Raw genomic sequence first — 13637 nt, forward strand, 5'->3', positions numbered from 1 at the left:
AAATGAATCTATTGATATTTACAAAACAGACTCACAGACATAGAAAATAAACTTGTGATTACCAAAGGGGAATACAGGGGTGGGAGGGATAAATTAGAAGTATGGGATAAACAGATATACATCACTATATAAAAAGTAGATAAACAACAAAGATTTAATATATAATACAGGGAAGTTTATTCAATATCTTATAATAATTTAGAGTGGAAAATCTGAAAATCCAGTACTCTTTCCTGGAAAATCCCATGGACAGAGGAGCCTGGTAGGCTGCAGTCCATGGGGTTGCCAACAGTCGGACACGACTGAGCGACTTCACTTTCACTTTTCACTTTCATACGTTGGAGAAGGAAATGGCAGCCCACTCCAGTGTTCTTGCTTGGAGAATCCCAGGGATGGGAGGGGGGAGCCTGGTGTGCTGCCATCTATGGGGTCGCAGAGAGTCAGACACGACTGAAGTGACTTAGCAATAATCAGATATTGAGTATCTTTTTATGTGTTTTTGGCCACCTGTGTGCTCTCTTTGGAGAAATGTCTAGGTAGGTTTTGTGCCGATTTTTTATTTCTATATTGAGCTCTCTGAGCTCTTTTATGTTTGGAAACTAACCCCTTGTTGGTTACATTGTTTGCAAATATTTTCTCTCGATCTTTGGTTGTCTTTTCATATTGTTGACTGTTTTCTTTGCTGTGCTAAAGTTTTTGGTTTGATTAGATTATTCTTGTTTATCTTTGCCTTTATTTCTTTTATCTTAGGGAGGGGAGACTTATCTAAGAAATATTGCTATGATTTATGTCAGAAATTTATGTTAGGATAGCATGACTGCAGGGGGTGCTCCGCAGAAAGAGAGGCAGTGGAACTTCCCTCAGCAAAGCCGAGGGGTCCCGAGGAGAAGTGAGCCTGCTGTCCGCCATCCCAGCCCCTCGGCGAGCGAGAGACAATCAGACGCGACAAGGGTTCCTTCTAGGCAATTCCGCTTTATTACCACAAACTCTTGGTTTATATAGGCAAGCAAGGGGGTTTTGCAAGGGACTTTCTATAGTTGCACCAATCACGTTAAAGGTCAAATCATCATGTGCCATAGTTGCACCAATCACATTAAAGGTCAAATCGTAATATGCCATAGTTGCACCAATCTCATTAAAGGTCAAATCGTCATGTGCCTTCATTATAACAGGTGTCTATGGTGATCACGCGCTATCCACGTGCACGGAAATCAAGAGAGCCAATCAAAAACTGTAACATAGACCACACCCTCATCTCCTCCGCCAGATGCCGTCTTAGCTCTAAACCGCAAAGCTAGCCCTTCTTTTTTAAGGTTTCCCATTTAGGGCCCCACATCTCCCCCTTTTTTATTTTATTTAAGCCCTGGAGACATTTGTACTGATGTTCTGTAGAGCAAGGCGTAAAGCTGTAGGCGGCCAACCTCCAGCCTCGCCAGCCCCTCTCGTGGCTGTGCCTGTCTTAGGTTGCCCTCCTCTGAGGGTCTTACCCGTCATTGGCTATCCAGCCACCTCTTGGGGGCTGGGCGGAATCTCTCTAGATGGGCATCTAGAACTCTTTATCTCTCTCGGTTAACCTCTTGAAGGGCTAAATTAATCCAGGGGTTTTGTGGGTGCCTAACGTGGGGCTTTTTCCATAACCTGGGCAAGCATAACTTTTTTTTGCTGCAAGTGCCTACTGCGGGCTGTGAGTTTTTTTTTATCTTTAACTTTACAACAAGCGGAATAACAAAAACAAGCAAATAGAAGGCATTTTTAAACCAGGTAAATAAGACTTTGTACCCAGTCCCATAGATCCATTGCTCCCTTTTTCACCTGTTAGAGTCTCATTTAACACTGGAAAAGCTGTCAGACAAAAGCTGGGGTATCTCACATCGCAGTCTATGCGTGCCAAGACACTCAACATCTCAATCACTCTGGTGTGGAGATAAAGCTATTGTTGGAGTCCCGTTATGGCGAATCTCAGGTGTTTGAGCTGGTTTGAAATCCTCGAGCAGAGGCAGTGGATATGTTGTTTATAACCTCGATGGGCTGAGCTTGTTGAACTCTCAGCACGGATGCTGACACTGTTGTACCCTCATGGTTGATGGCCTTGTGTGTCGTTAAACCCAGGCTTCAAAGATTCTAAAAACTGTTGCACAGCCGTGGCAATGACGAAGGTCAGCAAGGAGAGGATGGGTAATCCGACGATCGCCAGGAGCAGTGTCCACCAGGGTCGCCGCATCGGTGATCTGAAAGGGAAGAAAAGATTGCCTCAAGAACTTTTTGTTCTTGGGCTCAATACGTGAGTGTCTCTTTAATCTGTGTCACATTTTGAGATTTGACCTCTCTCTTGTGGTGTAAATTTAAGATTCCTTGCTGGCACCCATATAGGGCTGGGGTCCCCAATGGGGAATACGCATCTGAATCCTCTTCCCATTGTAAGGAGTGGATCGGGCCCCTTCCCCTGGCCAGTGATGGGGTCTTTCCATCTCACTTGTATTTCAGGTTTTATTTCTTGGTTAGACCAATGTTTTTGAAAACATGGTATCAGTTCATTTTTTGAAAATTTTAAAATGTTTAAAGAGTGCCATTCCAAGTTGCTGGTGAGGGCTTATTCCCCCTTTTTGTTTTTGTAATTGAGCCTTTAAATTTTGATGGTGGCGCTCAATTATGGCTTGTCCCTGGGGGTTGTGTGGGATTCCGGTGTTATGACGAATGTGCCATTGTTGGAAGAATTTCTGTAACCTCTGGCTGATGAAGCAAGGGCCATTATCTTTTTATTTGATGGGGAAGGCCCAACGTTGCAAAACATTGTAAAAAATGGCTTTGAGCATGTTTTGCTTTTTCTCCTGTGTGGGCAGTAGCCCAGCAGGCATGAGAGTAAGTGTCAATAGACACAAAAACATACTTAAGTTTTCCAAAAGGAGAATAATGGGTCACATCAGTTTGCCACAGCACATTGGGTTTTAGCCTTCGAGGGTTTACTCCTGGGGGTGTAAAGGCGGTACTTGTAAATAAGGAAGACAGGATTTACAAGTATGTATAATTTTCTTTAATTCTCTAATAGGGATCTGTGGAAACCTTTTATGTAGCCCTCTCCAATTTATATGAGTAAGATCATGAAGATCATAGGCATCTTGTAAGTTACAGGCTTGGATTGTAAGGGAGGCCGCTCTATCTGCCAGGGAATTTCCCGTTGAAAGCAATCCAGGTAAATTTTGATGACCCCTAAGATGGTGTACATAAATGGGGTTAACCCGTTCAAGTAACAGGGTATGGGCTTGTATCATAAGGGGAGTAATAGGATTGTTAGCTAGCCGTATGTGAGAATTTAGCAATCCTGGAAGCAAGTTTACTACATAAAGACTGTCAGAAAACAGATTCATGGGTTCAGGGACTTTTGTGAGCACCATGACAACAAAAAATAATTCTTTAAACTGTGAGGACCCCTCACAAGGCCCAAAATATTTTCGTATATGTTGATCTGGCTGTTGTGATTGCTGCGGTGGCTGGAACACGACGACTGCTGCACCATTCTTCCCGCCATCAGAAAAAGCATTGAGGGCATCTGGCATAGGCTTAAAGAGAAATAGCTGGGGCGCCCTCCAATCTAGGCGACCAAAAAAAGTAACCCATTTGTGTGGCCCATAATGACAGTCAAGGATGCCTAGGTACCCCTCCAGGGCTAAAGCTATTCTCCCATTGTTTCTTTGAATCCATTCAAAATCTGATAGTCTATGTGGGATAACAATCTTATCGGGTTCATGCGCATAGCATTGGACTGCGGTATCTCTTCCCTTCTGTATTAAGTCAGCCATTTGATCTATACAGGTATAGGCTCGGGGAGTTCCCCCCAAGAATATGTGAACCCACTGTAGAGGCTTTCTCCCCTGGACCAAGGCTGCCATAAGTAAGGACAGACTAGGCAGGACCCACAATTGTAGACTCTCTTCAGGAGTATACCTGGCAAGCTGGGCCCCATCGAGGGCCCTTTGAATGTCTTGAAAGATCTTTTTGTGGGAAGGTAGAAGGGTTATCTCATCATTGGGATATCTTTTAATAGATCAAAGAGGGGCAAGAGTTGACCTGTCAGGGATCCAGGGTCGTAGGCAATTGAGTTCTCCCAAGACCCGTTATAGGCCAGTCAGGGAGTAGGAATCTTGGATGTATAGCTGTCACACCTTCTAGGGACAGCTGAGATTCCAGAATCTTAAAAGGCGGGACCAGAGACGATTTCTCTAAGGGCTTGTAGCTTAGTGGATGGAAGAGGCCACTGCTCCACTCATATTGGGGGTCCGGGTTTCCATCGTATAGGAGGGACCTGGGGGGCAGTGGTCTTTAGGACTGGGGGGGGCACCTTCCATTGGGTTAGAGGCTCTCCCTTGTGAAGTTTATCAAATTCAGGATCTCCCCTATAGTTTGGTATGGGAGAATGTTTATAATGTTGATATTTTTCCTCATTGAGGTCATCATAAATGCCCTTATAATCAGTGGTAATATATACATCTGTTTGTCCCAAAATATCCTGGCCAAGCAGATTTGCATTCAATCCAGAAGCTATCAGGGACGGAACCTCTCCTGTAGAACCATCAACATCTTTGCAGGGGAGCCACTCAGCAGTCTCCTTAGATTGAGTGTTCCGCACAACACCCAATAATTGAGGCCCAGGGACCAATTTCCAATTAGGTGGAACCTCCTCTGCCCTGAGGACGGTCTGATCAGCTCCTGGGTCAATCAGACATCGAAATCTCTTTCCTCCTATGGTAATATCCATTTTAGGCCTTAATCCAGGCACAATAGGCACAGTCCAATTGGCCCTGGGGGGCTCTTTGGCCTTAGTGATCCCCATTAGCCTTGCAGGGGGTCCGAGCGAGCTGCATCCAGGGAAGGGTTTTTGAAGGAACTTTTTAATATAATCTGGTGAGAAATGAGGTCCCCCTTGGGGTGATGGGGCTAGGGGTCGCCCCTCATCTAGTTTAAAGGCTTGCCATAGTTATCAAACTTAGATTTGCACTCTGCCCTCCAGTGATATCCCTTCCTACATCATGGGCATGGAGTAGTGGGGGGTCTCCTACCAGTAGGTCTTCCCCCGCCTTGAGGGCACTCCTTCTTAAAGTGTCCCTCTTGTCCTCAGCCAAAGCATCGACCCAATTTTGGGGGGGACTAGGGGTCCCTTAGATGCGGTCTCCCCAGAGGCCGTCATAGCAGAGAGGGCCTTGGTCATCGCCTCGGTAAGAGCTTCAGTCTGAGCCTGAAGGGCAGTCGAAATAGAGCGGGTCTGATGGCTCTGTGTCCCCACGTCTTTGGTGGCTACAACCCATCGCTCCATAGAGCGGTCTTTCTGTCCTGCGCAAGCCAGCTTATGGTCTGAGTTCATCCCTTCCCAGACTAATAGCCTAACAAATTGATCACTCAGGGGCCCCGGAGGGAATTGTCTCTGTATACTCTTTTCCACCTGATCTATGAAGGTGGAGAGGTCTTCATTATTTTTTTGAGTGATGCCCGATATAGGGGGCTCACTGCGGCCCTCCACAAGCTTTTTCCAGGCGGCCAGGCATATGGACTGCACCTGATCTGTATAAGGAGCAGGAATGGTGGCCTGTTGAGGTCCCGTGCTCCATTGATCTGCCGTTCCTGACAACATCCCGAAAGTCACCGGGACAGCAGGGTTGGCAGCTTGATTTCTTTCTGCCTGAGCATAACACTCTTCCTTGAGAAAGGCACACCATTTGATATAGGTGTTACTGGGGAGCACTGCCTTACATAGCATCTTCCAGTCCTGGGTCATACACAGTTGATGAGCCAGGCCCTGGAGAATAGTTTCTGCCCACTGGGAGTTTGGGCCATCCTCTGCCACTGCCTTTTTAAGCTCTTTTAAATCATTGGCCTCCCAGGGGTACCAGGCTGCCGGCCTATTCCCCCCCGGGTTAACATTTACAGGAAAGGCTTGAGTCGGGCCAATAAAGGGCAGCGAGGATCCCCAAGGGTCCCCGGGATAGGTTCTCCTTTTCCAAGGTGACCTCATTGTCTTTCCCACCCAAGGTACTCCTAAAACTTCCTCAAATGGGGGAGGCAGGGAGGGGCACAGGTCTCTCCCCTGGGCTCCCGGTCTCAGGGCATCAGAGGGGTCTCTATTCTCTTCCGCCCCTTTATCACCCCCAAAAGGCTCCCATGGCCCACTATTCGCTCTAGAGTCTTTATTCCCTACAGTCTCTTTTGCTATATTTTGGTCCAACATGACTCATTCCTCATCAAACTTTTCCCATTGTTTTTCTGATTTTGAATTGGGGGCACCCATATCAGTGGCATGCTCCTCGCTCCATGGAAAGCAGAGCTTGAGGGCCGAAATGGTCAGACAGAACCCTAAGGGGGGCTCCTCACCGTGTTGAACCTCTCGCTGCCTAGCAAGGGTTTGTACTCGATCCCAAGTGTCCCAAGAGAACAGATTGGCTGAAGCAACCCAGGGGGCTCAACCCAGGGGGCTAACTGTACAATGGTCCCCCAGACCTTAATGGCCTGAGCGTCAGAAATCTCAAGTCCCCTGCTTATGAGCATATATCTCAGTGCCCTGAGTGCGGGCTCATCAGATTTCCCAATGTTATTTCCCATGCTGCTGAGACAGAATAGAAAGAAAAGTCACTGAGGACAACCACCAAAAATCCTACCGGGAGTGGTGGCGGCCAGAAAGTTAGGCTTGTGGTATGCTTTTGAAGCTGTTTATGTGCCTGCGTCATTGCACCGAAGTTTTCTTGCTGGGGGCAGGCACCCTAGAGGTTTCTAGCCCGTTCCGTGACCCCCTTATCCTGTCACGGGAATCTTCAAGAGGCAGGCGCCCTAATGGCCTTTAAGTGCCTGACCCGTGCCCACAGGGAAGATTCTAGGCCACGTCCTCAGTTAAGAATGATTAAAGGAGAGTTTCACCCGGTCGGGCTCTAGTTACTGAGGCTTACCTGTTATGGGGCCTTCAAGGTCCGCCAGAGAGTGGCCCTAGCCAGGACTTATCAATTGCCTCCACAACTGTTCGCCTTTTCACTGAAACTCCCGAAAAAGGAGTTAAGGACAGATCAGAAAAGAAGAAAAGAAAGAAAATAAGTCAGGAGAGTTTTTTGCCACTTCCCACAAAACAGAGGGGGGCCCCTCTTGAAGTCCGGCTTGCCTCGGGCGATACTCCTCTAAAGGGGAGCTCCGCGCTGCGACCAGCCTAGGGTCCTTCGTCGCTCCTTCTTTCAGAGCCGCACGGTGACACCACCTCTGTCCATCCGCTTCGCGCCCCACGTTGGGTGCCAGTTTCTGTGGGGGGCGCTCCGCAGAAAGAGAGAAGCAGTGGAACTTCCCTCAGCAAAGCCGAGGGGTCCCAAGGAGAGGTGAGCCTGCTGTCTGCCAACCCAGCCCCTCAGCGAGTGAGAGAGAGAGACAATCAGACCCGACAAGGGTTCCGTCTAAGCAGTTCCACTTTATTGCCACAAACTCTTGGTTTATATAGGCAAGCAAGGGGGTTTTGCAAGGGACTTTCTATAGTTGCACCAATCACGTTAAAGGTCAAATTGTCATGTGCCATAGTTGCACCAATCACATTAAAGGTCAAATCGTAATATGCCATAGTTGCACCAATCTCGTTAAAGGTCAAATCGTCAGGTGCCTTCATTATAACAGGAATCTATAGTGATCACGCACTGTCCACGTCCACGGAAATCAAGAGAGCCAATCAAAAACTGTAACATAGACCACACCCTCATCTCATCTGCCAGGCGCCCTCTTAGCTCTAAACTGCAAAGTTAGCCCTTCCTTTTTAAGGTTTCCCATTTAGGGCTCCACACATGACCAGCTCAACGGACAAGAATTCGAGCAAACTCTGGGAGACAGTGAAGGACAGAGGAGCTTGGCGTGTTGCAGTCCATGGAGTCACAAAGAGTCAAACATGACTTATTGACTGAACAATAACAACAACGTCAGAATATTTTGCCTATGTTCTCTTCTAAAAGTTTTATGGTGTCATGTCTTATATTTAGGTCTTTAAACCATTTTGAGCTTGTTATGGTGTCAAGGAGTGTTCTAATTCCATTGATTTACATAAGGCTGTCCAGCTTTCCAAACACCACTTGCTGAAGAGAGCGTCTTTTCTCCATCCTATATTCTTCCCTTCTCTGTTGACAAATAATTGACCATAGGTGCATGGGTTTATTTCTGTATTTTGTTCCATTGGTCTATATGTCTGTTTTTGTGCCAGAATCATGCTGTTTTGATTACTGTGGCTTTGTATTATTGTCTGAAGTCTGGAAGGGTTATACCTCCAGCTTTTTTTTTTTTTCCTTCTCCAGAATTGCTTTGGCAACTCTGGGTCTTTTGTGGTTCCATATAAACTTTTATTATTCTGCTGCTGCTGCTGCTAAGTCGCTTCAGTCGTGTCCGACTCTGTGCAATTATTCTAGCTCTGTGCAAAATGTCATCGGTAGTTTGATAGGGATTGCTTTAAATTTGCAGCCTGCTTTGAGTAGTACGACCATTTTTAAAAAATAATTTTTAATCCTTTCTTTCTACACAAAGGCATTTTCTTTCATTTACTTATTTTTGGCTCTGTCGGGTCTTCATTGCTGCACACAGGCTCTCCTCTGGCTTCGGTGAGGGGGGCTAGTCTTCATTGTGGTGTGCTGGCTTCTTTTGTTATGGAGCATAAGCTCTAGAGCACTCAGGCATGTGGGGTCTTCCTGGATCAGGGATCAAAACCATGTCTCCTGCATTGGCAGGCAGATTCTTTACCACTGAGCCACCAGAGAAGCCCTGATCTGTATTTATTTTTAATTCCTTTTCTTGCGTTACTGAGGTGGCTAGAATTTCCACCATTATGTTAAGTAGCATTGGTGGAGTCCACATCCTTACTTGGTTCCTTATCTTAGGGATAAGACATTCAGCCTTTCAACATTAAATATGATGTTAACTACAGATTTTCTTTTGGTAGATATTCTTTAGTAGGTTTAGGAGATTCCTTTACTCCTAGTTTACTTAGAATTTTCATCATGAATGGGTGTTTAATTTTTTTAATGCTTTTTTCTGCTTTAATTGATATGATCCTCATGTGATTTTTCTTCTTTAACCTGTAAATATAGTAGATTATATTGATTAATTTTTAAATATGAATTATCTTTCCATTCTTGGAATAAGTACCTCCTAGATAGGGTGTATAATTCTTTTTATATAATACTGAATTCTTTTTTAAAAGTTTTTTTTTCATAATACTTCTTATTTTACCTTTGAAAATAATCTTATTTATTTATTTATGTTTGTGTAGGGTCTTTGTTGCTACACAGGCCTTTCTCTACTTTCAGCAAGCGAGGGCTATGCTTTGTTGCAGTGTGTCTGCTTCTCATTGTGGTGGCTTCTCTTGCTGCTGAGCACAGACTCTAGGGCGTGCAGGCTTCAGCAGTTGCAGTGCACGGGCTCAGTAATTGCAATTCCTGGGCTCTAGATCCTGGGATCAATAGTTGTGACACACGGGCTTAGCTGCTTCACGGCATGAGGACCTTCCTGGTCTCCCACACTGGCAAGTAGATTCTTTACCAGTGAGCCATCGGAGAGGCCCAATGCTGAATTCTGTTTGCTAATATTTTGATAAAGATTTTTTTATCTATATTCCTTAAAAATTCATTTTAAAACTATACTTTTTTAATCTTATGACCTGTCTTTCCACTGTTTATAAGCAAATATACCCCCTATTTTTAGGTAACTGGTAGCATACTATACTGGAGAAGGAAATGGCAACCCACTCCAAGTGTTCTTGCCTGGAGAATCCTGTGGACAGAGGAGCCTGGTGGGCTGCTGTCCATGGGGTCCCACAGAGTCGGACATGACTGCAGCGCCTTAGCATGCATGCATGCATTGGAGAAGGCAATGGCAACCCACTCCAGTGTTCTTGCCTGGAGAATCCCAGGGACAGAGGAGCCTGGTGGGCTGCCGTCTACGGGGTCGCACAGAGTTGGACACGCCTGAAGTGACTTAGCAGCAGAGGCAGCATACTATACACATTTCTCTCCATCTTTATTTTTTTTACTTAACAATGTATCTTGGAGAGAGTAAGAGTCAAATTCCAGGTAAGGGATTATATCATGGCAAATGGCAGAGCTGGGAGCTCCAAAAATCAGCTCTTCCACTGAAGCAACCAGTGGCAATTGACAGAATCGACTTTTCTGGAACCTGAAATCTAGTGAAAAACTTACAGATACCAGAGGAGAGCATCAAAAAGAAAGGAGCTGCTGATGTTTGTATTTAAGATCAAGTCACTGACTGATCACTGAGATATTAGAACAGAAACTTCAGTGACCACACATGATGAGTAATATCATCTTTGCAAAAATAGTTTGGAAAAGTCACTAAGCAAACGGATGACTATATTCCTCAACAAGCAACAACAGCAAACTCTGGGGAAGAGAAAAAATCTGATTCCTAAAGTTACCACATTATAAAATTAAAAATATTTACTTTTCAACAACGCAGCATACAAAGAAACAGAAAATATGACCCATTCACAGGAAAAGAAACTGACAGAAACTGAAGGGAAAGGCTACCCACTCCAGTATTCTGGCCTAGAGAATTCCATGGACTGTATAGTCGATGGGGTTGCAAAGAGTCAGACACGACTGAGCGACTTTCACTTAAACTTACCTATCCCTAAGGAAGTAGATATTAGACTTACTAGACAAACACTTTAAATCAACTGTTTTAAAATACACCCGAAGACTAAAGAAAAGCATGAATAAAGAACTAAAGGAAACCAAGAGAATGGAGTACGAACAAACAGAATATTAATAAAGAGACAGAAATTATAAAATGGAACCAAACAGAAAACCTGGAGCTGAAAAATACAATACTTGAAAAACTGACTAGAGGGGCTCAAGAGTATTTCTGAGCAAGTAGAAGAGTCAAGGAATAAAAGTCAATTGAAATTATCCAGGCTGAAGGACAGAAAGAAAAAATGAAGAAAAATGAACAGAGCCTAAGAGACATTGAGACACCATCAAGTATACCAACATTATGGAAGTTCTAGGAATAGAATGGGTACAGAAAGCATGTTTGAAGAAACAACATCCAAAAATATCCCAAATTGTATTAAAGACACGAATCTACACATCCAAGAAGCCCAAAGAATTCCAAGTACGATAAACTTGAAAAGATCCAAACTGAGACACACTGTAACAAAAAACAAGTCAAACTATTTCAGGCATCTGCTCAGAATTCTGTAATGGCCCCTCATCTCACTTAGAGTAAAATCAATATCCTGCGACGTCTTTCATAATCCCACCGTCTCTGCTACATCACCTCTCTGACTTCATCTGCTACCATTTTCCCTCATTCTTTCTCCTGTCACACTGGCCTCCCCGTTGTTCTTCAAAAGAAAAGTGAAAGTGTTAGTCACTCGGTCATGTGGGGCTCTTTGTGACTCTGTGGACTGTAACCCACCAGGCTTCTCTGTCCATAGAATTCTCCAGGCAGGGATGCTGGAGTGGGTAGCCACTGCCTTCTCCAGCGGATCTTTCCAAACCAGGATTGAGCCAAGGTCTCTCGCATTGCAGGCAGATTCTTTACCGTCTAAGCCACCAGGGCAGGCTGTTCTTCAAACCTATTAGTAATTCAATCTCAGCTACTAATATAGGAGTGTTGAAGTCTTCAACCATCAATATAATAGTGAATTTGTCTATTTCTCCAAATATTTTGACACCTGTTAGGTGCATATACATCAAATATTGTTATGTCTTCTTAGAAAATTAACTGCTTTATCACTATATAATACTCCTCTTTACTCCTGATAACTTTTCTTGTTCTAAAGTCTGCTTTGTCTGAAATTAATATAGCTACTGTCCAGTACTCTTGCCTGGAAAATCCTATGGATGGAGGAGCCTGGTGGGCTGCAGTCCATGGGGTCGCTAAGAGTCAGACACAACTGAGCAACTTAACTTTCACTTTTCGCTTTCATGCATTGGAGAAGGAAATGGCAACCCACTCCAGTGTTCTTGCCTGGAGAATCCCAGGGACAAGGTGAGCCTGGTGGGCTGCCGTCCATGGGGTCGCGTAGAGTTGGACACAACTGAAGCAACTTAGCAGCAGCAGCAGCAGCAGCTTTCTTTTGATTAATATTGGCATAGTTACCTTTCTCCATTCTATTTTTTATTTTTTAATTGAAGGATAAGTGCTTTACAGAATTATGTTGGTTTCCGCCAAACATCACATGAATCAGCCATAGGTATACATATGTTCCCTCCCTCTTAGCCTCTCTCCCACACCCCTACCCATCCCACCCCTCTGCGTTGTTACAGAACCTGGTTTGGGTTCCCTAAGTCATACAGCAAATTCTCATTGGCTATCTGCTTCTTGGAAGAAAAGCTATGACCAACATAGACAGCATATTAAAAAGCCCAGACATTATTTTGCCAACAAGGGTCTGTCTAGTCAGAGCTATGGTTTCTCCAGTAGTTGTGTATGGATATGAGAATTGAACTATAAATAAAGCTGAGTGCAGAAGAGTTGATGCTTTTGAACTGTGGTGTTGGAGAAGATTCTTGAGAGTCCCTTGGATTGCAAGGAGATCGAACCAGCAAATCCTAATGGAAATCAGCCCTGAATATTCATTGGAAGAACTGAGCTAAAGTTCCAGTACTTTGGCCACTGGATGCAAAGAGCTGGCTCATTAGAAAAGACCCTGATGCTGGCAAAGATTGAAGGCAGGAGGAGACGGGAACGACAGAAGGTGAGATGGTTGGATGGCATCACCGACTCCATGGACATGAGTTTGAGCAAGCTCTGAGAGTTGGTGACGGACAGGGAAGCCTGGGGTGCTGCAGTCCATGGGGTCTCGAAAAGTTGGACACAACTAAGCGACTGAACTGAACTGAATCTCTATTTTACATAAGGCAGGGTAAGTTTCCATGTTACTCTCACCGTGCATCCCACTCTCTCCTTCCTCCCTTGCATTCCTTTATTTTTAATTTACTGTATTGTTATATTTAAAGTCTTTTTTAAAATAAACAACATATAGTCGGCTGTTTTTTTAAATTCACTCATCAGTTACTCTTTATTGGTGTATTTATACCATCTCATATTTAGATGATTATTGATATAGTTGGACTAATATCTGCCATATCTGTGACTGTTTGCTATTTATTGCACTTGTTCTCTGTTTCTTTCTTTTTTAAATCTGTCCCCTTTTTCTCTACTTTCTCTGGCTTTAATGGAACATTTTATAAGATACCATTTTCTCTACTCTCTTAGCGTACCAATTATATTTCTTTTAAATATGTTTTCAGTGGTTGCTGTAGGCATTGTGATGTATATTTTAAGTGATCTGAGTCCACTTCCAAATAACACTATCTTGCTTCACAGCTAGTACAGGTACCTCATCACAGAATATGCCCTATTCCTCCCTCTTGTCTCTTATAACTTTGTTGTGATTCATTTCATTTATCCACAATCTGTAATTAGCCAGTGAAGTGAAGTGAAAATTGCTCAGTCGTGTCCAACTCTTTGCGACCCCGTGGACTATATAATCCACGGAATTCTCCAGGCCAGAATCCTGAAGTGGGTAGCCTTTCCCTTCTCCAGGGGATCTTTCCAACCCAGGGATCGAACTCAGGTCTCCCGCATTGCAGGTGGATTCTTTACCAGCTGAGCCG

Source organism: Ovis canadensis, chromosome 11 (assembly GCF_042477335.2).
Source record: "Ovis canadensis isolate MfBH-ARS-UI-01 breed Bighorn chromosome 11, ARS-UI_OviCan_v2, whole genome shotgun sequence".
Taxonomy (NCBI): domain Eukaryota; kingdom Metazoa; phylum Chordata; class Mammalia; order Artiodactyla; family Bovidae; genus Ovis; species Ovis canadensis.